Source organism: Pygoscelis adeliae, unplaced genomic scaffold (genome assembly GCF_000699105.1).
Source record: "Pygoscelis adeliae isolate BGI_AS28 unplaced genomic scaffold, ASM69910v1 Scaffold21, whole genome shotgun sequence".
Taxonomy (NCBI): Eukaryota; Metazoa; Chordata; class Aves; order Sphenisciformes; family Spheniscidae; genus Pygoscelis; species Pygoscelis adeliae.
The window spans coordinates 7,490,245-7,506,161 of NW_008824243.1; positions in this window are offsets into that span (position 1 = coordinate 7,490,245).

A 15,917-nucleotide genomic window follows, 5' to 3' on the forward strand; every position below is an offset into this window, starting at 1 on the left:
TTTGTGCAAAGAAAAGGGTTGATGAAACTGGTAAACTACTCTACTTATAGAATCATAGAATCATAGAATCATTAAGGTTGGAAAAGACCTCTAAGATCATTGAGTCCAACCGTCAACCCAACACCACCATGCCCACTAAACCATGTCCCTAAGTGCCGCATCTACACATCTTTTAAATACTTCCAGGGATGGTGACTCAGCCACTTCCCTGGGCAGCCTGTTCCCATTCAGTGTTGAAGGTACTTCAACACCTTCTAAAAATTCTTCCATTGCCTGGACCAAAATCTGTTGTTTTGTTTGCAATGTAAGTTAAGTTAAGGGAAACTCGTGTGAAAGAAAATACAGAGTTAGAGAAGAAATTAAACCATTTGGAAAGAAAATGCTTCAAGCGATCTAATTCTTTTTTCCTTGGTGCATGTGTGGAATTTTGGTGTCTAAAAATACTGGCTATTTAATCTTTTCATCTTGATTTGAGATAGGAACATTTTTTTAAATGTCAGATTTACACATGGGATGGGAAAAACATTTCCTGTCTTGATCTAAATTGTGAGTTATGTGTACGGAAATGTTGTGGGTACTTTTGTGGATTCTCTCTCCATTATGGCTGTATGCATGTTTTCTACATTACATCATGGGCTGGACCCAGCACAGGCTAAATAAGTCCCAGCAAATCAAATTCTACTGGATCGTCTGAAGATTTTATAAAGTGATAAAACACCCCTGGAGGGCTAATGAGACTTGGGAAAATTCATTTCTACTAAGATTTCACAGTCAGACTACCAGAAAATAATCTCCGGTACACTGAACTCCTGGATTTCCATCTCTTTCTGATGTTTATGCATACAAATTATTTTTGACCATGCTAAGACCCAATTTTCCCCTGGTCTACTTACTGTATTCCCCTAAATGCTTGTTTTATTTTACTATTTACGATGAATGGGGGAAGATCTGAAGTATAAATCATTTGCTGATCTAGTACATGATGATGGGATCCTTATTAGATGTTTACATATAAGCACAGGCACCTATCTGGACAAAATAGGGACGTCTCAGGGATAACCATCAGGCCTTACATATCAAGAGAAACCAGTTGAAGGTAAGTGTACTTTTGGAGGCACCCAGAGTAAGTGTAATTTTTGTAGTAGAGAGAAGAAACACATTGCTGAATTTTGCACAAGTTGGAAGGTGCAGAAAAGCGCTTTACTATGTCTCAAGGAGAAATAACGACAGTAACTGAGCTTCTGGTTCATGCAGATGTACTCTTTTCTTTCAAGGCCACTACAGGATAAACTAAAAGAAATGGTATTGCTGAGGGAAAACACTGTGCATGACCAGCAGCTCAGGAGGAGAGAACTGGGGTTTGCAGCCATCTCTCCAGTAATCAGGAGGTTGGATGAAAAGTTTTTGAATAAGGTCCTTCTTTCCAGAGTCTTAGACTTTGTCTTGACTAGGATTTGAAGGCATTGTTTGAACATGCTAGCTCACACTTTTTAATTAAAAGCTTTGAGGTGAAGCCTTAGTTCCATTTAGAGTTAATGGCAAAATTCTCACGGACTTTTCTGGATCCAGGATGCAATGTCTTTGTGTGAACAAACCCGTGTTTCTTACTTGTCCACACTAGATAGACTTTTAAATCAAGACTGTGCTTTACAGTATACATCACCCAGCCACACTAATGTGTATTTTTAAATTTTAAGCTCCTTTCTTCTTCAAGGCATGCAGGTCACATCCCTTCTCGAACCTCCTACCCTGATACACATGTACCTCAAAAAAAAAAAAAAAAAATCAGTAAAATAGGCAAACCCTCTGCAACACAAGCAAGAAGTCTTGTTCTCCTGTCTTAAAATGGATGTGAAAGATATATAATAACTGGTGGCTTATTGTAATCAAGCCATTATTACATTGATACCCAGAAAGCCAGTAAAACCTGTTCAAGGAGTGGGTTAAAAGACAGATTCTATCCTGAAGAATGGGAAACTGTAATGGCATCCACCTGGACAAGGAGACCAAATACAGGATTTTACTTCAGAAAGTAAAGTAACATCCAAAATGGTGCCATGTCCATAACTCAGACAGGAGGCAATCAAATGTGTGGTGGAGAATATTTGAAACTTGTTCTTGACACACATACCCCCGGACAAAATTCTCGGGAAAGAGATCTGGATAATGCTCTATGTGACATTATAACATTTATAACATATTAAAGTGATCACCTTGCACAATAAAATACTTTAAAAAGAACAGCTGCAGACAAAATAACAGCATGTATTTAAGATAAAGAGAAATAGAAAATGAGGCTGAGCAAAATCCCAAACTGCACTGGGAGCAGAGACCCCCTCCTTCCCCCTCTTTGGACCAGGACCTGGTTTTGAAGAAGGGAAACTAACAGTTTAAATTTTTCTGGTGCTAATAAAGGAAGACCCATGTTATTTTATGTGTTGTTGGAATCAAATAATTGGGTGGGAGTGAGAAAAAGACCAGCTGAGAAGGCAGACACTGCTGAGGTGCAGCGGAAACACGTGTTTTGGTGCAGCCCACAGCCACGTCTGCCCAAGCATCCATTCTAGTCAGGGGTAAAAGTCATCCCCTGCAGTTATTGTTTAACAGTGTCCGGAGAGGGAATGCAAACCACACAGGGAAATCCCCACTTCAAATCAAAGCCTAATATGATGCCAAAAATGTCTTTGCGATTTTATAAAGGTGAAGGGAATCAAACAGAAATAAACAACGTTTAGGGAGCATTACGCATCCCTCCTCCAGCAGTCTCCAGATGCTCGCCGGCCTGAGTCACAAATGCCGAGGTGGATACGCTGGAAAGCCGAAGCAATGTCTCGGTGGAGCTGGAAGGTGTCTGGGTTTGGTTTTCGTGATTCCTGCAGCTAATTTAGAATGAGACAGTCCCTCCTCAGTAGACAGTGTGACACAGTCCAGAACCGAAACATTTTTGTGCAGATGAACTCTGCAGGTCTGCAGTGGATCATCTGGCAGAAGGAGAGGTAAGATGTTACAGGCAAAAAATCAAACACCACATGGGGCTGAGCGGAAGGAGAAGAAGCTATCTCATGAGTGCTGAGAAACACTGACAGCTCCCACCACCGGACAAAGCTCCCCTGTCCGACAGGACCTGGTCCATAGTTTCCTGGTGCAGCTTGTCCAAACTTTGCTTGGAAAGCCCCTTTTCCTTCCTCCCACTCTTTTCTATTCAACAGGAGTGTTTTTTGAATTGAACGATGCTCACGTTAGTGTCTCCCTTCAAACAAAGGGAGATCCCCCTTTGCTGCCATTGGGACTGGGCTCTGGCATTTCCCTGGGCTGTCCAGGGAGTGCCTCTCAGCTCCTCCATCCCTTCCCCCTTCACTTTTTGTTGCTGTTCCCAGAAAGGAAAGTGAATTTTTGAGAGTGTCAGAATAGTGTAAATGCTGATATATAGGCCACAGTTGTTTGAGGGCCTTTTGAGAGACAAACTCCTCCCCTCTCCTCTGTTCCCTTCAAGTTGGGAATGATTCATCAGCTGGCCTTTAGCAAGAAAAGAGCCCTGCCCTGGGTCTCGGGCCTTTGACCCGGGTGAAGAGAGGGGTCAGGCCACGAGCAACTGTGCAAGCGCCGCTCGGCAGCTACGGGTCTGGGAGACACAAGGGAGAGGGGATGGAAAGAATGGAGTGGGACGGTGGGAAAAAGTGGGAATTTATAAAAGTTAAGAGTATATTTCTAAGAGTCTCAGCGGATCAGCTGACAACTTGGGTCAGGGGTCGTATTTATGCTTGATTCCCTGGACATGTTACAGTAACATCTGCTTGTTAAGGGTCTGTGGGGACCAAATGTTCCTGACCTTTGCCTACGGAAGGGGACAAACTGGGAGATTAGGGGTGTTCATATTAATGTTTGTGTTTGACTTGAAGGTTTCCCCTTATCTGAGCCTGGTTTGTCAGTTTTGCTGAAATTCTTTTATGCTCTACCCAAATAAACAGGTCAACCATGCCAATGGTTTGGCCAGGATTTGAGGTCACGAGGTGTTTGACGTCACTTGACTCCTAGAAAGGAGAATAGGAAGGGTGGAAACCCTTGCCCTGGGAGGTAAAGCTCAGTCTACCCCCTGGTCTGAGCACACCATCAGTCTTCAACATCTGGAACAAGCGCCTGGTCCCTGCCTGCATCTATGTTTAGTAATGAAAGAACTAATGCCAAGATGTAACCAGAAGCTTACGAAAAGGGTAGGACTTCACTCTAACTTCTGTGGTAGATTTTGTGACTACTGGCTATACCAGAAAACTCCATGTATGGCAATTCCTTATTATACACAGGAGGAGGTAATGTCCCCTCACAGCCGTATTTGAAATTGATTTTGAGAAGCAGTAACTAGAAATGACATCGCTTTATGAACTATAATCCCAGAACTGGAAAGATCTTCTTCCAACTATATGGAACCAGAGAAAGGTGTTTTAAAGACCTTTTACTTATAAAAGTATCCTTTCTTTTTTCCTACTAACTAGAAGGAGTTTGGTTCTTGGGTAACAGGACGCAGTGTTGCTGAAAGAAGGATGAATAAACAGTTGTGGATATTTTTCCCAGTACCAGAAGCTTTGAGGAGACAGACTTAGAATTTTGTTCTCATTTTTATCTCATTGAACAAGAGACAAAAATTACTACTCCATTTAATGGGAGCAGAAAAGCACCTAAACATTAACATTATGCATTAGGCATTTTCAATTCATTAAGAAGTTCCTTTTAGTACCTGACTTTATCCTAGTCACTTATGATGTTCAATCCATGACTATGAATATCTATGAACATACAGCAGGTGGCTACTTTTCTGGACTTGGGAAAATAGGACTGTTGATTTTTAGCTTGTTCACGGGCACTGTTTGTGACATTTGTGGCATTTCACTTCTGTCCAAAGTTAATCTCAGCTCAAACCCCAGAGACCACGTAAAGTTTTATTTCAGCTAAAAACAGCCTCAATGCTGGAAACTTTTTGTTTGTAGGCGTGTATTTTGGCTATTTGTATCCAGCAGCAGCTACAAGTTATCTTGTATTGTGCTATCACTTGTGTTGCCCTATCCTTGGGTCCAAAGTCAACAACAGTTAAATTTGTATTGTGGAATCCAGTTTTAACTGTATAAAAGAAAAAAAAAAAAGGGATTGGTTCAAAACAGAGAACCTGGCTAAGGTCCAGGAGCTGGAGGAGAACTGAAGCAAACTGGATCTAGGTGATCTGGGGTGGTTTAAAGTTGGGGTCTCGGAGTGAGTAGGCTGGTGAAGGAGAGGAATGTAGACCATTCAAATCCACCTTTGTGATTATAAATAATAAAAAAATTCATTCGGAAGTGCATTCTGCCAGACTTCACAATAAACCTCCTAGCAGGTCATTGAAATTCTCTTAATCAGGGTCAGAACCCACAAGCTGGGGTCTGCCCTGTGAGTTCAGTGGGAAAAATATTCTTCTTTCCAAATAGTCTTTTTTCCTCTTTCCTTTTCTCTTTCAGTTGGAAGGGACCCCCACATAAACATGCAGAGCAATTTTCCAGTACATTAACCCGGGAGGGGGGAATCCTTACTAGCAATGCAACGGGTAGCCTAGAAAAAAAAAAAAAAAATGGAGCAACCGGGTGAGCTGAAGATGGATGAGCCTGGGATATAAGACAGAGTAGTTTTTCCACTGTCCTGCCCTATACACCTAGGACAAAGACTTCATTGAGTGAGATGCTTGACATCAGCCTCATAAACTAGTAGTTGGGCACAAAAGGTCTGACACTTGAAAGTACCAGTCCCTGCCCTCTTTGCATTGCAGCTGCACAGAGGGGTTGGGCCTAACAGTTGTGTCCCTTTGTCATCTCGTAGGACAAGAGGTGAAGATAAATAGTGTTGACTTTAATGCAGTCACACAATTTTGCTTTTTCCCAAAAGACAACATTTCCTCCCAGGCCTTACTTTATTACCTCAAGCAGCTAGAACCTTCTTCCTTCTCTTGGGGGTGGGGACAGGCTAGAGGTAGTAGAGGGCAAAGGGAGGAGAGATGAAACCCAAGCCCTGGTACCTCTTCCCCAGCAACGAGGTGGGCTGTGATTTTCTCCCGCTTTGTTACGGTGACTTTCTTTTCTTTCTCGTGGGAAAACTGGAAATGGCCTGAAAAGCTTGGAAAGAAGCTGAAAAATGTAGAAATTTCTATGAATTAAAAAGCCAACATCCCTTAAAAAAAATTAAATGCTCCCACAAGACCTACACCAAGAAGAAGCGTTGAATTTTCTGTAGCAATTTCCTGGAGAAAAGCTTGCCAGAATGTGTTTGCAAGCAATTGTCTTGCAAAATGGTCATTCATTAGTTCCTTCAATGTCTTGTAACCGGAACCATGACTATTTCACGTGGAAAAGTAGACAGAATCAAAATATATATTGGAGACAAAATTGAAATTGTAGCATCCTTACCAATGCAGACAGTGAAGGAGGAAATTTAGGAATGATGAGACTTCTGTTCACATCTGAACTTGATGGGCCATAGCCAAGTTCAACTGTTTAGAAAATGCTCTGTCTGGTACTATGCTCAGTGGCTGCAGAATGCCCTTTTGGATGTGTCCCTGTCATCCTGTACAGTGACTCATTCAATGATGAGCAGAACATCCCGAGTCATTCGTATTTGTCCAGCTTGACCCTTCTCTTTCCTTCTCTGCGGTGGACTTGTGGTAACGACACCACAGAGGATGAATGAGCTAATTAAAAATGTATTAAGGGGAATTCTATACTTGTAAGAAAAATAAATGTTAGACCTGGGACATGAGGGCTGTGGAGAAACAAAATAATCTAGCCTATGATCTATGCTGCTTCAGCTACATTGCTTTTGGTATTTAAGTTAGACCGTTTAAAGCTGAACTAGGTGTCTCCCCAGTGCGCAAGAGTCAAAAGCACAGGAGCACCTGTAGCTGTTTTTTGTACAGAGGTATGTTGGAGGAAAGCCTCACAGAAAAGGTCCTGCCTGACAATGATTACTTCCATTTTCCAAGTTAACAATACTGTTAGTTTTTCAGGCCTTGTAGCCTAGTCGGGTTTGTTTCTTGGCTTCTCGTTGACCTGTGATCTTGGACTGACTTGAAAGGCTGCCTTGTATGTTTAAAGAGAGTAGTTTGTGTCTATTTGATAAGTTGTTGGCAATCTAAGAAAATAAAGACAGGCAAGTTCTCTCAGGCTGTTTGAGTCCTATCAGCCCTTAGGACTTGGCAACTAAACAGAAGATGAGAAATAATGTATTTGAAAAATAAATTCAGTTGTGTGAGATATCAGGGACAGGCAGGAAAAGAAGCTTTTTTGCCTCAGCATTGTCCTCTGCAAATGGTATAACTGTCTACCCCATCACGATGTTATGCCTTTCAATAGAAAGAAAAAAAAATTGCCCAGGGGATTTGACAGCTGTCTGGCAGCAAAAAGAGTCCTGGGCAAAATTACTAACTCCAGGGAGTCAATGATGGGGCAGAACCTGTCCCCTGGGAACAGTCCTGGCCAATTTGGCCAGGGACTAACTTCTTGCTTTCCCAAGTCACCCCAGCAAACACTACCCACTTCTTTCTGTGCCTGCATTTTTCAGTGATCCTCCTGAGCATGGAGTGACCTAATTTCTGGGGCACTGAGCATCATCTGAAGTCAAAGGCTGCTGAGGGTGCTCTTTGCTCACTCATACTTCCAGAAATCAATTGAGATTTATTTCCAAGTCAGCAAAATCAACTCAGGCTACTAAAGTCTGATTTTCAAAGCTGTTTGAAGTCAGCCGAAATTAGGGGCTAAAGCAGTGCAGAAAACCAGCTGGCACCTATCTGCATCTTTATGTGAGCAAGGATCTTTAAAAATCTGACTCCATCTCCTTATACTTAGCATTTAATTTTTTTTTCCAGAATGCCTATACTCCCATGACCTCACTGAAAAGAGAGGCACTAAAATTAGACGGCAGGTCTTATAACATACACAGACACAATGTAGTGTATGTAAATGCATGTCTCAGGTCTGGAAAGAGGTCGAGTCTTTCACTGGGCTGAGGGCCAAATAGGTGCTGGAATTAGAGCAGTGTAAAGGTTATGTCTGTGAGGTGGAGGAGGCATTGAGTTGTTTAGGGGCCTTAATGCACCTCTCTCCCTTCAGTCGCATTGGGTGGTGGTGTAGGCATCCCTGCTTCACTGAGTGCACAGTACCCCCATACAGACTGATGTGGAGTCAGCCCCTTCTAAGGGGCCATCCTTTAGCACGACCGGATTATCTGATCTGCACAGTAGCATATACAGAAAGTTGGAGATATGATCTTTCATCTTCACCTAACTTGTTTCTGCAACCCCTGTAGGGAAGTGCTGCCTAATGTGCAGAGGGATCCTCGGCTCTAAATCATAGCAAGGGTAAGAAGGGTTTACTTTGCTCTGCCCCTCTTCTCTCCCTGTTCTTCAAATACTATTATTGTGGTTTTTTTCAACAGTTTAAGAAATGTTCAGTAGCGAAATTGAAGAACTTGGGCACAGCCCTCCTTCAAGCAGAGTAAAATGGTCCCAAGCAGCCAAAACAAGAGTCCTCTCTCACAGAGGTGTCTTTGTGCAGTATAAAACTAGCAGAGCTGGGTCTGTGCCACGTTTTCCTTGCCCTGTGAAGAGTGGAGAGCTGAGAGCATGGCTGAAAAAGGCTCAGGACATTCTCACAGTCAGGGCTGGCAGGACTCACTGGAAGGCTGTTCCAGCTGGCCGGGATCAGAGCATCCCCACGGGTGTGACAGATTCCCCCAAGAATGAACAAGCAGACTGAAGAACATGAAGATGTGTCTCCTTTCTGCCACCCCCTGCTCTGATCCCAAACCCAGGTCAAAACCAGCTCATTTCAGCCCAAAAAATAGCCTTTTGATTCCCCTTCCAGAGCCAGTCTTTCTATAGTAGCTATTTAAAACGTTGCAAGTTTCTGCTGTCAAGATTTTCCTCCTATTTGCCTGGGGAAAATCATTGATACTAAGCTTAAATAGGCATCCTCCTCCATGCAACTCTTTTCTCTAAACAAATTAGCATATGTTGGAAAACTGTCTTGGAAATGAGACAAACAATGACTGGATCAGAACTGTTTATGTTGGCTGAACATTATGACACTGGGAAAGTCCAATGCTAGTCAATATTCTTTTTCTTGGGAATTGACAGTAATAGTTTGCTCAGAAGAAATGCGGCATCTTGCACATTACCAATACCAAGCCTGGAACTGCTGGCAAAGCCTTCTGTTACTTTAAGGATGCTTTACTGTAATTTTTCATTTTGAGTTGCTTGATTGCATTATTTCCAGTATATGTTTTATTCCAAAGAAGCAGCTAGGTTTCTTACCAGCACACAGCTGTCTTGGCACTGTGAACTCTTTTCCTGAATTGTTGCCTTGTAAAAACTCTCATTGATTTTGAAGTTCTCTGACTTACATTTAAGTCTTAACTGTCTGAGGTCCAACATACCTAACCAATTTTCTTTTACTTCATATTATATGCTCAGCTATCAAACAGAATTGACTATACTGGTTGTAATACCATGACATATGGGGAGAACGGTCAAACGCCGTGTGTAGGATAGCTGAGAGTATCCTATCCTTCACTGCGGCCAGATACCCACCACATGTGAGAGCTTGCTCAGAGCTGACATCTGCAGCGCACAGACAAGGAACTGAAAATATTTGGGAAAAAAAAAGCGAATTACTTCTGATAAGTATTTTGAATGATGAAATGTTTTGACTACCTCATAAACTGACTGCAAAGGGAAAGACAAAAATAGCTAATGGAAATTTTGCAATTTCATTTTTTCATCCACCTTACTTATAAAAAGATACTTTTGAAGCCTTCATGTGGGATTTTTTAAATTTGCAGAGTTCAAGATATTTCAAAGAAAGGTGATAACAGTTGTATCCCCATTTTACAGATGGTGAGACAAAAATATTCCTCACATTCATCTTATACAATAGTCTCTGCAGTCTAATAAAATCTGACTCCAGTAAGACCACTGACTGCTTACTCCGGTAAGACAAGCCATAGAAGCTGTTAGGGTCTTCTGGCTTTCAGTTCATTCTCCACAGCAATGAAAGGGAGTTAGAACCATCTTCTGGGGTCAACTGAGCTGAGATGGTAATGTGTATTGACAATACACATTTAAATATGCATCTAACTTTAAGCACAGAGTAGTCTTGAATGATTTCAGGAAAACTACTCTGTGCTTAAAGTTAGATGCATATTTAAATGTGTAGCTAAATCAAGATATTATTAAGGTCTTGTATCAAGATAAGCAAAGCTGTAAAAGAAGCATCTCCAACTTGGAATAAGAAGTATTTTTTTTTTTTATTTTAAGAAGAACTACACAGAGAATAAAGTTCTGTTAAAACTACCTTTTCTGTTGAAGCTAGAAAGAAAAACATCTTAATTTTATGGGCTTGTGAAAAAATAAATTATTTCTCATTAGAAACTTGATTTTTTTCTAAGTAGATAATAAATAATGGCCATCTTTAAAGAAAACATGGGATCAAAAAGACTAAAAAAAAAGAAGAAAGATTAAAATGTCTGGAGCCATATTGATCCTTAAGAAAAAGTTGGATTGGACCATAGCTCAATTTAAAAGCTGCCAACACCTGAAGAAAATACCTTTTCATGCTGAAAGCTTGTGTGCTTTATTTCTAACCTATTTGTTAGTCCAATAAAAGGTTGCACTTTAACTACCTTGACTCACTTGAGAATAATTGGCATTTCTTTCATTTTATGGCATCATTTAAGTTTTAGAACGGATTATTTGCTTGCATATTCCTGCCTTTTGCTGCCACTGATAGACGAGTTCCTACTCAGCAGGAAAAAAAACTCTTCAATTTCTCTTTTTGAGCTATATACTGTGCAGCTACTGTGAAATCTTCTATTAGGCTGAAATCCAGCCCGGTGCAACGGGCTGGAGGAAGTGCCTTGCCATGACTCCTGTCCTATAGCAAGGTGTTCATGAGGGCTGAAATGTTGGGTTACAGGTCAAAGATAAGGTTATGTTCCCCACGGAATGAAAATAGGCCAAACTAGGAAGTAGTCACAGCAATGCAGGGAGAAATATGTTGCTGCAACACCAAAGGAAAAAAAAAAAAAAGAAGTTCTATATATATGTGTGTGTGTATTCTGACCCACTGATATCAACGGATTAACCCCTCCGGGACTTCAATATCCTCTGGATTAGCCTTGTGGAGCATCAGTGACTGCTATTGCTGCCAGTACTCCAGGGGAGTAGCTGTGAACAGGCTGTCTCGCAGCCCTGTGCATCCACTGGCTAAGGGATATAAATTCCATCTTCCTCTTACAGAGTCCGGGGTTGTTTTTTATGTGAAAAAGTAGGGATTTTGCCCTTAGCGAATTCTGGCTTGCTGCACACAAAATGTCCTGTGTGAGGGAATTCACTCTATTAAAGGAGAGCCATTTTCACCCTGATTTGTGTCTGAAACATGAAAACAACATAACAGCTGCATGCTGCATTGAATAAAGAACATACACATGCATTTAAATCACTTATATCTTACTTTTTTATGATGCAATTGTGAATTATGTTCTTTTTGCATCTGTAATTAGAGGGCAGAACAGATGGTGAAGGCTTCGTTTAAAATGATGTGTCCATTAAAATAACCTATGCTGCCAAATGATTGTTCACTATAACAGGGTATTCATTCACTAGAGCAGGCTTTTTGCTCTATTGAAATACACTGGGAAGGCCTCTGGACTTGACAAAATCCTTTTTAATTTTAGGGCTTTCCTATAAAAGGCTGACTGTACCGGGTTAGCACTAAACCCCCGAAGCATATGTTTTATTGTACCTTTATAAGTTTAGGATGACCTTGTTTATAATGAAAGGATGACTGTAAATAAAAGATAAAAGAAAAGGAAAAAGGGAAAGAAAATCAGCATACATTAATTTACTTTAAAGGATAATTATTTTGTGGTTCTTAATTAATTTCCATGGTCGTTCTACCCAATCTGGAGCAGAGAGTGACCTATTCTCAGCATAGGGTCTGTCCTGGTGCTCAGTGTAGCAGTGATTAAGGTCCATAGCTAAAGTGCTCTAGAAATACTTACAGTGATCAGAGCAGTCACATGTGATGGTTACATGAAAAGAAGTATTTCTGAGTCTATGATGAGGGAAAAAACTGAATCTGCCCCTTTCTCTTCCTATCCTTCTTCTTGGGAGATCACTCACTATCAAGACAATTGTCCCACATTAAAAAAGTGGGAAAATAAAGAATTTGGTTTTGCCCAGTTTTCTTCTTAGTAGGGAAACAGGTAAAGAGGTGGGGCACTCACTGTTAAAAATCATCTTTTAAAGGAATAAAACCTTTGAGTATTGGGGTGAAGCCAACTTTGGCCAGTTGTGATTGGAGCATACTGCCAAAGTCAGCTGGAAAACCTATGAAAACCTGGTCATCAGTCTTAATCCAAGCTTTTAGTCCAGATGTATTTTAATAATATAATTTGGTTTTATGTGTGCATGTGTGTGTTCTCAACAGGGAGGTCAATGACCGAGCGGAAAATGAGAAATTTTTTTTTTAGGTATTCCTCCAATTCAGCATAACGCTATAACAAGATAATAACAACGGCAAAGTATCTGCAGTGCTGCTAATTTCAGCTCTGAGATGGAGAACGTTCGTCAGGATTGTCCCACAGCCCATCTGATGAATGCTGGAACATGCCCATGGTGTATGGATGCAAGATAAAACCAAAAGTCCTTTTACTCAAGCCACCTTAATAATATTAAGTGATATATGGACCAAGAGCTTAAGCTGGTTTAGGATAATTTATTGTGGAGATAACAAGCCAAAGTCTTTGGTGCTTCAAGTGAATAAAAAAATCTGTGAAATAAAGAAGGCTATTTCCGTTCAAAATGTGAAGACAGCTGAATTCTTTGCGTGCTGACATATGATTTTCATTTGTGGACGCCAGTCAAGTGATTCACATTTTAGACTGTCCCATGGCATTGTGAGACAGCAAGACTTTCTTCAGCAGATCAGCGAGAATTTATAAAATTGCCTGGCTCAGGTAATTCAGAAGGAGCACAATGCTCTGCGACACATTCATTGCTGGTATGATACATAGGTCCCTAATGTAGTGAACAGCTAACAGATGAACAGATTACATCACAGGTTGAGAAGAAAATAAAATGTGGCAGCTAAACACAATCTTTTTAATTGACATTTGCATTATGTTCCATATAAATATATTTTGAGGGGAGGGGACTCTGTCAGCACTTGAGTAGTTTCACATGCTGCCTATTTGTGCTCTCTAGGCTGCAACCCAGCTCTTCAGTGATCAAGTAGATTTCAGAGTGGATCTATTACTCTGAGCAGTATTTGGATATACTCTTTTTTTTCCGCATACCTATGACTATTGTGTTTCCATACCTGCCGTTGATCATCATTTCCCAATTATTGTAACATGAGAAGCACACATGGTTTCCAGACCGCACTTCTGATCTCCTCCAGTCCACAGCTGTTTGCTTAATGAATGCTTGTGGTTTGTTTCCCTTTCCCTGAAATTATAAAAAAAGAGAGAGAGGAGGAAAAGGGGGAGGGAGGCCAGAGATCAGAAAAGAATTTACTAATTTAAATGTTGATTATGGCATAAATGGACTCCAAGACAGTGCCCGGGTTACACTCCATTAAGGTCAAAAGAAGCTTTATGAGTATGGTCACCCCAGAACATGAATGAGTATGCATATAGGAGGTGAGACCATCAGCACTTTTAACTCCGCACGAGGAGGTGGTGGTGACGTCATGCTTTCATGGAGGACAGTTTTCAGGTCTAGAAAAAAACTTTTTGGAATAAGCACATCCCAGAAAATGGCATTAAAGCAGGACAAAGACAACATCAGTGTAAAAATGCCAGCAGCCTGAGATGTTCTGCTGGGGCAGCAAGCAAACAATGGGCACAAACTGTCTAAGGCATTGTGTTAAGATAGCAATAGTCCTTAATGGCAATTGTAAAATGACGCATTATGTTTGGCAACAGAAAGGAAAATGCAAATTGATTCTTCTTCTTTACACTTAAGTGCTCATCAAAGTCTGTAGGTAGACCTACAGGTATGCTCATCTGTCAGACCAGAGGAATGTAGTTTATTCTCATAAAGGTAAAAGAATTTCTTTTCGTTTTTTGTGGGTTTTTTTTGTGTGTGGTTTTCTTTTTCTTTTTCTTTTTCTTTTTCTTTTTCTTTTTCTTTTTCTTTTTCTTTTTCTTTTTCTTTTTCTTTTTCTTTTTCTTTTTCTTTTTCTTTTTCTTTCTCTTTCTCTTTCTCTTTCTCTTTCTCTTTTTCGTTTCCTTTTACTTTTACTTTTTTTTTTCTTTTTCTTTTTCTTTCTTTTTTTCCACCCCTCCTTCCTCCTCTCCTCCCTCCCTTTCATTCCCTGGATTGCTTTCCAATCCAGACAGTGTTTTTTAAATCTGGTCTTTTCGTATTCCCCTGTTGACACACCTCTGAGCCAAGCTGATGGACAAAATGAGTCTCTGAGCTGAAGCCTTTCAGAAATTATATACAGGAATCAGTGCTGATATGCACTGATGGGGAGCTCTACTTTTCTTTCTTCAATGGCTGGGGAAACTGATCCAGGACAAACTTTGGAAATCTTTTACAGCCATCTGATGCAAAGTGATTTTTAGCTTTCTATCACCTTTGACACATGAACACTGGCATAATTTTTGTACTACTGTGGTCCTTGCCAGGAACAGTTCATCAGATAGCAGGGATTAGGGACAAGTGAGCTAGTTCAGCTGGAATTCCTGCCCAGCTCCCCTTTCACCTCTGTGGACTATTCTGTGATATGTACTAAATCTGAACCATATACGTTACATTCTACTATCACCATCCTGTGTAACTCCTCTTTAATCTCTTGCTGCCATTGAATAGTGTGGAGCCAGTACTTCTAAATTTCATGACGCCATTGAATTCCATGGGGAAAATCTGGGCTGTATTGAAGTCAACAGCAAACCTCTCATGGGTGGTCAGGTTTTTAACCCAGTACCATGACTTCCACTTTTCTCAAAAGGAGAAAGCCCGATTTCAAGCCAGCTAGAACTTTTGTTGAACAATTCTGGAGAGTCAAAATGCAGCTTTTAACAAAATCATCTATTTTAGAGCAAAATGTCCATTTCAATGACATTTGATTTTGTAAAACAATGCAATGTAGTATTTCAGTAATGTTGAAATATCATGTGTCTATACTGAAACATAGATTTATTTTTTCATTTCAAGTGACTTTTATGAAAGAAAAGTCAGTATTTATTGTGCAATTCTTTCAAGTTTAAAAGGTCACTGGGAACGAATACTCTGATGTTACGCAGATGAAATGTTTTGTTTGGACTCATAATAAAAGTTTATTTTGAAATCTCAGTTCATGTTAAAACTGCTTTGAAATAGGAAAAGAAACATAAAATAGTAGTACTTCCTAAGTATGGGAAATCTTCCTGCTCAAATCCACATACTTTTTACACTTTTATTGACAATGTTACGTTATGTATTCAAATGGGCTCCCCCATTAATTTGGGAACTCCATAGGAAAATAGCAACTGCTGTGGAGAAGATTATTTCTTTACAGGTTTCATAGAATCATAGAATCATAGAATAGTTTGAGTTGGAAGGGACCCCTGAAGGTCATCTAGTCCAACCCCCCTGCCATGGGCAGGGACATCTTCAACTAGATCAGGTTGCTCAGAGCCCCGTCCAACCTGACCTTGAATGTTTCCAGGCATGGGGCACCCACCACGTCTCTGGGCAACCTGTGCCAGTGTTTCACCACCCTCAGTGTAAAAAATTTCTTCCTTATATCTAGTCTATATCTACCCCCCTTTAGTTTAAAGCCATTCCCCCTTGTCCTGTCACAACAGGCCCTGCTAAAAAGTTTGCCGCCATCTTTTTTATAAGCTCCCTTTAAGTACTG